The sequence below is a fragment of the Acomys russatus genome, chromosome 6 (assembly GCF_903995435.1).
Source record: "Acomys russatus chromosome 6, mAcoRus1.1, whole genome shotgun sequence".
Classification (NCBI taxonomy): domain Eukaryota; kingdom Metazoa; phylum Chordata; class Mammalia; order Rodentia; family Muridae; genus Acomys; species Acomys russatus.
The window spans coordinates 864,002-875,637 of record NC_067142.1 but is presented as its reverse complement, the minus strand read 5'-3'; positions in this window follow the sequence as shown (position 1 = coordinate 875,637).

Below are 11,636 nucleotides of genomic sequence, written 5' to 3'. Positions count from 1 at the left end.
CCATTAGGACATATTTGTAAACTCTCTCAGTGTTGGGGAACCTGAGTAATCTTCCATAATGGGAAACTTTTTCCCACCCCTTCTTATCTCCTGCAGTTGTGGAGGTGATTGGATGTTGGCTGCAGCAACAGCCATGCCCTAGGGCATTTTTTTTTTTTTTTTTTTTTTTTTTTTCCGTTGGTATTCCTGTGATTCTGTAAAAATTCTTAACTCAGGGCCAGAGGCAGGATAGGAGAAGGGGAGACAGGGGTTGGGGGAGACAGTGTGCACAGAACGTATCAAGACTCACAAAGTACCATCACTGTTGTATGAACAGGTAGACGTGGTAGAGAAAAAAGCCTCAGCAAGGCTAAACTTTTCTACAAGGTCTGAACAAAGCTCAAGAACAATGCTTTCTTGATTATATTATGGAGAGTTTTATGTGGCAAGGCAGATGCTGGGTCACTCATTTGCCTATAAATTACTCCTCTTATCCTGGATTTATCCACACAAATCCATTGGTTCACTAAGGTAACTTTAGATGGAATAATATCTATGTTCTGTTGACATTGCCCTATGAGACATGAATAGACATTTTTCCTACCACATCCTCAATATTATATGTTAAGACAAATATATAAAGTTTCAATTTCTTTCGTAACTGCAAATGTGAAAATACTGCAGCCCTACTTGATAGTTCATGCTGATCACTTGTCTATTTTGCTTTGCCAGGTTATAGGAAAACCAATGTTCAACAGTAAGAACAATCAATTGCAGTTATCAAGTCATGACTGAAGCAGTGATTCAATGATGACAATTCTCTCCAGATTCTATTATTTCCTCCAAAACTGATCGAAAGGAAATATTTTTAGATTGATTGATTTCCAATAGTTGGAATGTAAATAGCATAGAAATCAATCTTGTAGGCACATCTATTCTTTGATGATGTGCCTAGGTATGCAGGCCTAAATAATTATTCACAAAACTAAAATAAAAATATTTTAAAGAACTCTGAACATGTACCATAATATACAAAAAATAAACTTATTTTCGGTTTAATATGTGAATGTGAAACTCAGATATGGTCCTATGTTGTAAAAACTAAACATGTAAAAAATAAATAAGTTATAGTAAGTTGGTACATTGTTTATATTATTTCAAACTTTACCTACTTAACAAAAATATTCTAGAATAATTATTGATTCTTTTTCTATAGCTACTAGAGATTTTTAAATGTTAATTATGTTTTGAACAAACATCACTGGGAATAACAAAATTTTAAATGTTTATAGGGAGAAAATAGGTAGTATTTAATATTTATAATAAAACCCATAGTAATAAGAAAATGGTTAATAATTTTGGGAGGTTTTCTAGACAGAACATTTGTGTAGCCTTGGCTTTCGTGCATTCATATTGTAGAGCTGGTGATCCTCAAACTCTGCCTGCCTTTGCCTCAGTGAGTGCTGGGATGACAGCCATGCACCACCGTGCCTGGCAGTTGAAGCATTTGTTTTTACAGTGAGTGTATGTATTGGCTTACATTTGTGCAGGTGCCCTAGGGTGTGTATGTATACTGTTGTGAGTGTTTGTGTGTGTGTTTGTGTGTGTGTGTGTGTGTGTGTGTGTGTGTTTGTGTGTGTGTGTGTGTGTGTGTGTGACAAGTGCTGGTTTTAGCTGGCTTGTTAAATTGCTTGCTCTTGATTTAAGAGAGAATTTGCAGGTCAATAGACTCACTAGCCATCAAGACACACTATAAGTTTTTCTCTTTTCTTTCTGGTGCTTGCATTATTGATGTATTCTTCCTTGTTGAGCATTTTCCAAGATTACTAGGCAAATAAACTTAGGTCTTCATATTTCAACAGCAGGTGCATTGCCAGCTGAACCTCCTCCTCAGCCCACATATTTGCTTTTAAAAGATTATTTTAATAATGTCTTCATCCTCTTTATGTATGTGTTCCTATGGGGATAGCAATAGTTACAGAAAATACTGAGGGAGTTTTAACATCTAAATTTCTAAAAGCAATTGGCATACTAATATATTTAAAGATTCCAGTTACACAAGAAGCATATGTAGATGAAGACTTTATAGAATAGCAGAATTAAGGTTGGAATTTAGAAATAATTGTTTTGAGTTTTATTTCCAAGTCTGCCTTTTGCTGAGAGTATGCCTAGAGTCCGAGTTTTTCTGAAGGCAATTTTTCTTATTACTACAGTGTAGGGGTGAGATAATATATTAAAGACAGTGCAGAACTACAAGATTATTTGCATAACACTATTGTAACAATAGCTTAGAACTAGAGTCACAGAGCTTTGTAAAAGATTTACATTACATATACTGAAAACAAAATTGTTAGATTACTAATGTATCCAATGAAAATAAGATCATCTTTACACCAAAAAGCACACATCAGTGAAAACCAGGAATAAATAGCTGCTTTCTGTGAACTGGAGGAGCTGATTTTATGTCAAAATTCAGTATCACTTTAGAATTCATGTTTGATGTCCACACTTTTAAATCAATTAAGCTCCAGAGAATGCTTCCCTATTTATTCAGTAGGGATTCTCTTCAGGAGAGGAGGATATAGTTCATTTTATAAAATACGTGTCTCGCATACAAGACACCCTGGAATAGATCTCCAGTATTTCTGGAACTGGACATAATGGCATGTTCCTATATTTTCAGCAAACAGTAGTTGACGGTAGGTGGACCAGAGGTTCCAGAAAATAAAAATAAAGGCCACCCTGGGAGAGAGCTTTTGTCTAAATCCCCCAAAATGCATAAAATTACATACTTAGAATGTTGTATATATAAATTAGGTGAAAAGAAGCTTAAATTCCACAGTTTTACCAATATCATTATATTTCGGAGTAAAGAGTAAATTTATATTGTTATACAAAGAGTAATATGCATATACTTGATATGTTATAAAGAAGACACCATTGCTCATGTAAATTGCAGTACTGGAAAATAGTTTATGGTATACAATAATTACGGGTTATTATTAATAAATATATACTATGTGACCTACAGTTCTATTTACATAATTAATAAAAATTGAAAAATTTTCAAAAAAATTGTATGAAGTAGTCTACAGGAAGATTTAAAATTAGGAGAGGTGTTAGTTTTAAATCACATAAACACTGATAATTAACTTTACAGAGAAAGCTTCCAGACTAATGTAGATGTCATTTGGGATCATACGAATCTTTCTGAATGTTGACATGTTATATAGTCTGGACAACTGCCTGAAATGAGCCCAAGTTGTATCAGTGAGAGAAATTATGTAAATTTACACGTTTCAGAACATATGGCAATGTATATTCAAATGTATTTCAAAGAGAAAATGGAAGACAAGTTTAAATTAAGGATTCAAAGTCTTCTTTTGTCACAAGTAAAAACAATATATTTTTAATTTTATTCTTAAAATAAACAGAAATTGCAGGCCATGAATAACATGTGTCCGACAAGGGCAACATATATACAAGATATCCTAATGGATGCATTACCATATATCTGTTGTTCTTTTCTTTTATGTATTTCTAATAAGATGAACAGATATTTTAGTTCCTCCATCACAAGCAAAGTGAACAAAACCAACTCTACTTTACAAAATATGCTTACAAAATACCTATACCAGAATGAGTTGCTAGAAAAAGTTCATTGTTATAAATTTTTCATTTTCGTCCCAAAAAAATGTCATGGAAAAATAATTTTTCCCAGAAAATCAATGCATAATGTATAACTTATATAATTGACTTGTTCCTTTGATAATAACATAATAATACCCTGGTGGATAAATGGCATGGAGCAAAAAGAAAAAGCATTCCAATTATTACCCCAAATTAATTCATTTTCATATTTCTTCTTATCTACTTTAATTCCAGTAGCTGTATAAGGAAGTAGTACTATGAACCATCCTGGAAGTAACATTAATATTGTAACAATTGTCATGATTTGAGTAATAACAGTAGGAAATTTGTGTATAATACCTGTTGTGATTTAGGCATATCATGTATTCATTCATAAGGTATTTTATAACATACTGTATACATTCCCTGTGTATTAGAAATTCAGTTAAATTTTTACAAAAGTTTCATGCACCCTTAATGACCTCATTGCATAGATCTAAGTGTCAAGAGAAAGAGTTTTAAATAATTTGTCTAAGGTTGACATCAAAAATGTTATGAGCTAGAAAATAATTAAAAGTAAAATTTATATACTACCTATGTAACATACAAATAAGGCAAATTAGGGAAATGCTAAAATTATTGTACAGATAAAAATGAAATCAGATCCACTTTCTCTTTCGGTATTAAAATTCTATTGATTTTCTTACATCTTTAATCATGAAATATTTTAATTACAATTTCTAGCTTTATTTATTGCAGAGATATGTAATCTTATTGTGTGGAAGTTACTAATTTTGGTTATATATTAAATAGAAATATGAATAGAGGAAATATATAGGATAAAGTTGTATAAACTATATTAATATACTCTAAGACATATTATCAACACTAAAATTGTGTTTTATGTGGACAATTCCTTGGGTTTTAAAGTAAAAATAGAGTTTGTATTCTATCATATGAATTGATTTATACTAATTAATAAAGTCTTATTTATATTTTTAATTTAGAAGTGAATCATCAATACAATATATGTTTTTATCAATTGTAGGCTTCTTTGCATTGAGTTTTCTGATGCTCACAGGGGCCAAATGTTAGGTAGAAACTTCATAGCTTCTTATCATTTTCAAATACAGGAATTAATTTACCATGTAGCAGCACACAATAATATTTACTTGAAAGTAAGTATATATCCTATACATATCTAGTAAGTGCTTGTGATTCTCTGAAGTCCAGAATGAAGTTGAAAGTGTAGAGTTAAAGTCAATATGAAGATGCTGTAACTGTCTAGTTCCTACTGCTTTTGTCTTATATGAACATAGTGAGCTTTTCTACAGGAAGACAGTTTGGGATCTCCTAGGGTGCCCTATATTTCCAGGGACTCATCTCAAAGACTTGATGTCTTTTCTTCCTTTATCCAAGTGAAACATTCTTTGGATGACTGACTTAAGCTGTTTCTCACATTCTACAGATATGGTAATATGTTTAAGGTGGAATGCCCCACCTATCAGAAGCTTATTTATTTCGTGTTCTATTCAAGACCTGGCAACAAGCCCTTCTTTCTATCAACATGGCAGGATCGATCAGCTGCTATCCTTATAGCTCCCTAAATAAACTATACCAAAAATTGCAAAGTCCAAATTTATCACCTAGTATTTGAGCTGCCAGTCAATCTCATCTTTTCCAGCAAGTTATTTTTTCAACAGATAGATAATCGATGACATTAAATTATGCAAAATGTTTATTCCATTCAGTTGGGTAAATAGTCTTTACTTTGCTGTGTAGGATGCCAGACTCAAGCTAACTAATAGAAATTAAGTGTAACTAGACCCTGATTATGAATGTGGTATGAATTTTGCTCTGTAGTTTACAATAGGATCTGGACACATGGGTTTTACTCTCCTGTGAAAACTTTTTACCAAAACTGTCTATAATGACAATCAAAATTTTATCTGCTAGATAGTGTAGACCTTAATTGATTATTGTTAGGTGTTAGGCAGCTTTTTAGACTATTCCTTAGCAGGAAAAGAGGGTAGCGTCACAGTAATACATATTGGATGCTATTATGATGCTCTGTCATTCATTTAACTCTTACATTTTGGCACTATATATATTTTTTCTTATTTTTTATTTTACTGTTTATTCTCTATTATAATTATGTGAAATATGGGAATCAGCTTTGCCCAATAGATTGTATGCTGATTAGATGGATCATGAATATTAAATTTCACACTTATTTAAATTGAAGTAAATTAGCAAAGAGGCAAAACTGTGCTTAGAGAAATTACTATTACTGCTTATATTTCTGACTTCTATCAGTAATTTTAAAAAATGCTTATTTTAAACAATGGTAATTCGAAGCTTATATATAAGATTGTCAATTGAATGATGAGTTTGTTAATATGAAGTGTGAACATATACATGACTAGGTTAATGAAAATATATTAAAATGTTCAAAAACATGCAATGTATTCAACATGGGAAATAGGTGAACTTTTGCAACATTCATAAATCAGGAGAAAGTACACTACTACCCATACTGTTCATTATTTTTCTTGAAATTAATACATTTTCTAATATTAGTGATCTGTGGGATGTCTAGAAGTGGTATGTGTTCTTTTAGCAATTATGAATATAGTTATTCCCTATTCTAATGTATTATTCATTTGACAATTCTATAACCACTTAAAACATAATGTCGTTTTACAAAGTCTGCAAAGAGTAACCGCTCATAAACAATAAACATTGTTATATACATTATATCACATATTTAAGTTTTCAATACAGATGGCCAGGACAGTTATAATGCATAAAATCCCTGATGTGATCCCCAGACCTAATTTATTTTCTTGACTCTATTTCTTTTCCATTAATCATCTTTGTTCATCCTACTCTCTAGTTCTATAGCAAATATTCTAAAATTATCATTTTACAATTTATAAAATAGTCATTTACGGAGTGATTTTTTCCTTATAATTTTACAGTACATGTTTGAGCAGTGTGTTAATGCAATAGAAAGGATAAACTTCCAAAATATGCATTTATACATGAATTATAAGATTGGATTTTTTAATGGTAAAAGTTACATTTTGTACTTTTGGCCCAGTTTTTGTCTTATTAATTTATGCACTTTACATCCTGATCACGGCCCCATCCCTCATTTCTTCCCAGTCAAACCTTTCTACCTATGTCCCGCCATCCTGTCCTGTCCTGTCCTCGGGAAGAAGGAGCCGTCCTTATGTACCAACTGATCCCAGACTATGAAGTCTCTTCAGAACTGCCGAAACCATTTTAGTTTGTGTCCTAGAAGGCAGCATTGTGCAGGGGAAGTGAATCAAGTGCTGGCAACAAAGTTCATATTAGAGATAGTCCCTGGTTCCCTTACTTGGTGACTTACATGGAGACTGAGCTGCCAATCAGCTACATGTGAGCAGAGGGCCTGGGTCTTCTCAATGCCTGGTCCTTGGTCCTAGTCTCTGTAGGCCCTACTAGGCTCAGATTTGTTGGCTCTGAACTTCTTCATGGGTAGCTCCTTTTCCCTTCGAGTCGTTTTATCCTCCCACTCTTCCAAAATACTCTCTGCACTCTGCCGAGATTTTGGCTGTGAGTACAACATCTGCTTCGAATCCGTGTAGGGTAGAGTTTTTCTGAGGACATCTGTGGAAGGCTCCTATCATGGTTCCTTTCTAAGACCTCGTCCAGTGATTTACTTGGCTCTCTGAATGTGAATTAAGCATCCTCTTTAAAGTCTTTCCTATTACATAGCTTATTTAGATCTGTGGATTGTAGTATGGCTATTGTATTTTAGGAGCTAATAGATGTTTATAAGTCTCTAAATACCATATGTTTCATTCATTCATTACTCACTCAGGATGATGTCCCTGTTTTTAATGGCTGAATAGTATTCGCTTGTGTAGATATATCAAAGTTTCTTCTTTCATTCTTCTGTTTAGGGAATTCTAGGTTGAATCCAGTTTCTGGCTATTATGAATAAAGCCACTATGAATATAGTTTAGCAAATGTCCTTGTTACATGATAGAGCATCTTTTGGGTATATACTCAAGAGTGTATAGCTGGGTCTTGAGGTAGAACTATTCCCAATTTTCTCAGATAAAAAAATATTGATTTTCAAAATGATTATACAAGGTTGCACTCCCACCACAACCTCACCAGCATGTGCTGTCACTTGAGTTTTTTATATAAGTTTTTTATATTAGTCATTCTCATGGATATAAGATGGAGTGAGAGGGTTGTTTTGATTTGCATTTCCCTGATAACTAAGCATATTAGGCATTTCTTTTAGTGTTTCTCAGCCATTGGATATTCCTCTGTTTAAAATGCTGTGTAGCCCTGTACCCCATTTTTATTATAATTTATTGAGATTACATCCTTATTCTTATCCTGTCAATTGTATCTTCCCTTTCCCATCCTCTCTCCCTCTTTTACCCTATTCATCTCCTACACCTCTGATGGAACGGGACCTTCTCTTCCACCATATGACCACAGCTTATCAGGTAATTTGAATTGTTGGTGTTTAATTTTTTGGGTTCTTTGTATATTATGGATATTAGCCTTCTGTCATATTAGGGTTGGTGATGATCTTTCCTCAAAATGTAGCATGTAATATTGTCCTATTAAGAGTGTACTTTGCTTTTCAGAATCTTTCCAGTTTTCTGAGGGTTCACTTACTAATTATTTATCTTAGAATCAGAGCTGTTGGTGTTCTGATGAAGAAATTATCTCCTATAGCAGTGAGTTCAAGGTTTCTCCCCAAATTTTTCTTCTAGTAGATTTAAGATGTGTGGTATTATGTTGAGATCTTTGATCCACTTGTACTTTAGTTTAGGGCAGGGTAATAAATATGGATCTATTTGCATTTTCTGCACGCAGACATTCAGATAAACCAGAGCGATTTGTAGAGGATGCTATCCATTTTCCATTGTAAGATTTTTGCTTATTTTTCAAAAATAAAGTGTTCATAGGTATGTGGGTTTATTTCAGGGACTTCAATTCAATTCCACTTATCCACTCTTGCTATGACAGTTCCATGTAGTTTTATTACTGTTGCTCTATATTGCGTGTTGATCTGAGGGATGGAGATACATAAAGAAGATCTTTTATAGTACAGGTTTACTTTAAGTATTCTGTTTGTTGTTGTTGTTGAAGTTAAGAATTGTTCTTTCAATGTCTGTGAAGAATTGTTGTATTTTGATTGTATTGCATTGAATCTGTACATTATTTTGTTAAACTGAACATTTTTCTATATCAATCCTACCGATCCATGAGCATGGGAGATATTTCCATCTTGTGACATCTTCAATTTCTTTCTTCAGAGAAGTCAGGGTTTTTTTCTTACAAGTCTTCCACTTGCTTGGTAAGAATTAGATAAGGTACTTTTTTGTTGCTATTGTGACGTTATTGTTTCCATATTTTCTTTCTCAGCCTCTTTGTCTTTTGAATTCATGACAGCTACTGATGTTTTAACATTAATTTTGTAATCACACAATTTTTAGAAGATTTTTATCAGCTGAGAAGTTACGTGTAGAATTTTTGGAACCACAAATTTATGCTATCATATCATCTGTAAATAACAATAGTTCAAATTCTTCCTTTCCAATTTGTATCCACTTGATCTCCGTTATTTGTCTTATTGCTCTACCTGGGACTTCAGGTACTATATTGAAAAGATACTGAAAGAGTGTGCAACTTTCTCTTTTAGTTGATTTCAGTGTAATTCATTTACATTTATGTATAGTTTGATGTTAGTATAGGCTTGTGTATACTGCCTTTACTATGTTTAAGTATGTCCTCATATCACTGATCTCACCAAGACTTTAAAAAATAACATGTTTTGGATTGTTTCAAATACTTTTTCAGCATCTAATGGGAATATCGTGTGTGTGTGTGTGTGTGTGTGTGTGTGTGTGTGTGTGTGTGTGTGTGTGTTTCCATTCAGTATGTTTATATGATGGATTACATGGATTTATTTCTATATATTGAACCACCCATGAATGCCTGAGATGAAGCCTACTTGATCACGATGAATGATATTTTTGATGTCTTCCTGGATTTTTGAGTGTTTCATTGAGTATTTTTGCATTGATGTTCATAAGGGAAATTGGTCTTAAATTCTCTTTCTTTGTTGGGTCCTTGTGTAGTTTATGTATCAAGGTCACAGTGGCCTCATACAATTATTTTGGTGATGTTTCTTCTTGTTCTACTTTGTGAAGTTGCTTGAAGAGTATTGTTATTAGCTCTTCTTTGAGTATCTGGTAGAATTTGGTACTGAAACCATCTGGTGCTGGACTTTTTCTGGTTGGAAAAATTTGGATGACTACCTCTTTTTCTTTAGGAAATACATTTAGATTTAGTTTGTTTAACTGATCCTGATTCAGCTTTTACAGGTCATATATATGAAGAATATTGTCCATTGCATTTAGATTTTCAAATTTTGTGTGTATAGCCTTTTGAAGTTAAGACTTCATTTTTCTCTGGATTTCTTCAGTGTCTGTTGTGGATAGTGTTTTTATGCCTTTCAGTTAGTTTGGCTAAGGGTTTGTTTATCTTGTTCAGTTTATGAAAAAAGAAGGTCTTGGGTTTGCTGATTCTTTTAATTGTTCTCTTGGTTTCAAATTTACTGATTTCAGTACTGAGTTGGAGAATTTTCTGCCATCTTCTTTTCTTGGCATGTCTGATTCTTTTTTTCTAGGGCTTTCAGGCATACTGTCTCCAATTTCTTTATGAAGGCATTTTGTGCTATGAGCTTTCCTCTTAGCAGTGCTCTCATTGTGTCACATAGGTTTATATATATTGTACCTTCATTTCCATTGAATTTTTGGAAGTTTTTAATTACTTTATTTCTTCCCTGATTCAGTTGTCTCTGACTAGAGAGTTGTTCAGTTTCTGTGTGTGTGTGTAGGCTTTTTATTATTTCTATTGTTTTTCAAGTCCAACTTTAGTCCATTTTAGTCTGATAAAGTACAATGGATCTTTTCAAGCATCTTATATATATTGAGATTTGCTTTGTAATTCACTGTATGATCAATTCTGGAGAAGATTCTGTGAGGTGCTAAGAAGAATGTTTATTCTTTCATGTATGGTGAAGAGTTCTGAAGATGTTTTTTAGGTCTGTTTGGTTATTGACAAATGTTAAAGTAATTTTTTCTCTGTGTAGTTTTTATTTCCATGATCTGTGTTTTGGTGAGAGTGGGGTCATGAAGTATCTCAATATTAATGAGTGGATATAAATGTTTGGTTTAAGCATTACTAATGCTGCTTTTGCAAATGTGGGTGCTCTTCTATGTTGGGCATAGACTTTCAGAATTGAGATGTTATAATGGTCAAATTCCCCTTTGACGCATAATTGTCCTTTCTCATCTCTTTTGACAATTTTGGTTAAAAGCCTATTTTCTTAGATTTTAGAATAGCTACTCCAGATTTCTTCTTGGTTCCCTTTGCTTGGAAAAATCTTTTTCTACTTCTTTACACTCAGATAACATGTATCTTTTTGGCTGAAGTGTGTTTTTTTGTATGAAGATTGATAGGTCTTGTTTATACATCCATTCTGCTATTCATTTTCTTTTTATTGGAGAGTTAAGTCCACTGATGTTGAGAGAAATTAATGAGCAGTGACAGTTACTTCCTTCTATTTTGATGTTGGTTGTGGTAGTGTGTTTGTTTGCTTTTCTACATTTGGTTTGGATGTAGTGAATTTATTTATATCCTGTGTTGTTTGGGGGTGGAGTTAGCCTGTTCAGGTAGGAGCTTTCTTTCTAGAATATTCTGTAAGGCTGAATTTGTGCATAGATATTGTTTATTTAGTTCTGTCAAGGAATATCTTGTTTTCTACATCTATGGTAATTGAAAGTTTTGCTTGGTGTAGTAGTCTGGTCTGGCATCTGTTGTCTCTTAGGGTTTACAAGATTTATGCCAAGGCCCTTCTATCTTTTATTGTCACTGCTGATAAGTCAGATGAGATTCTGATAGGTTTTCTATGATATGTTACTTGCCTTTTTTTATTTTCAGTTTTT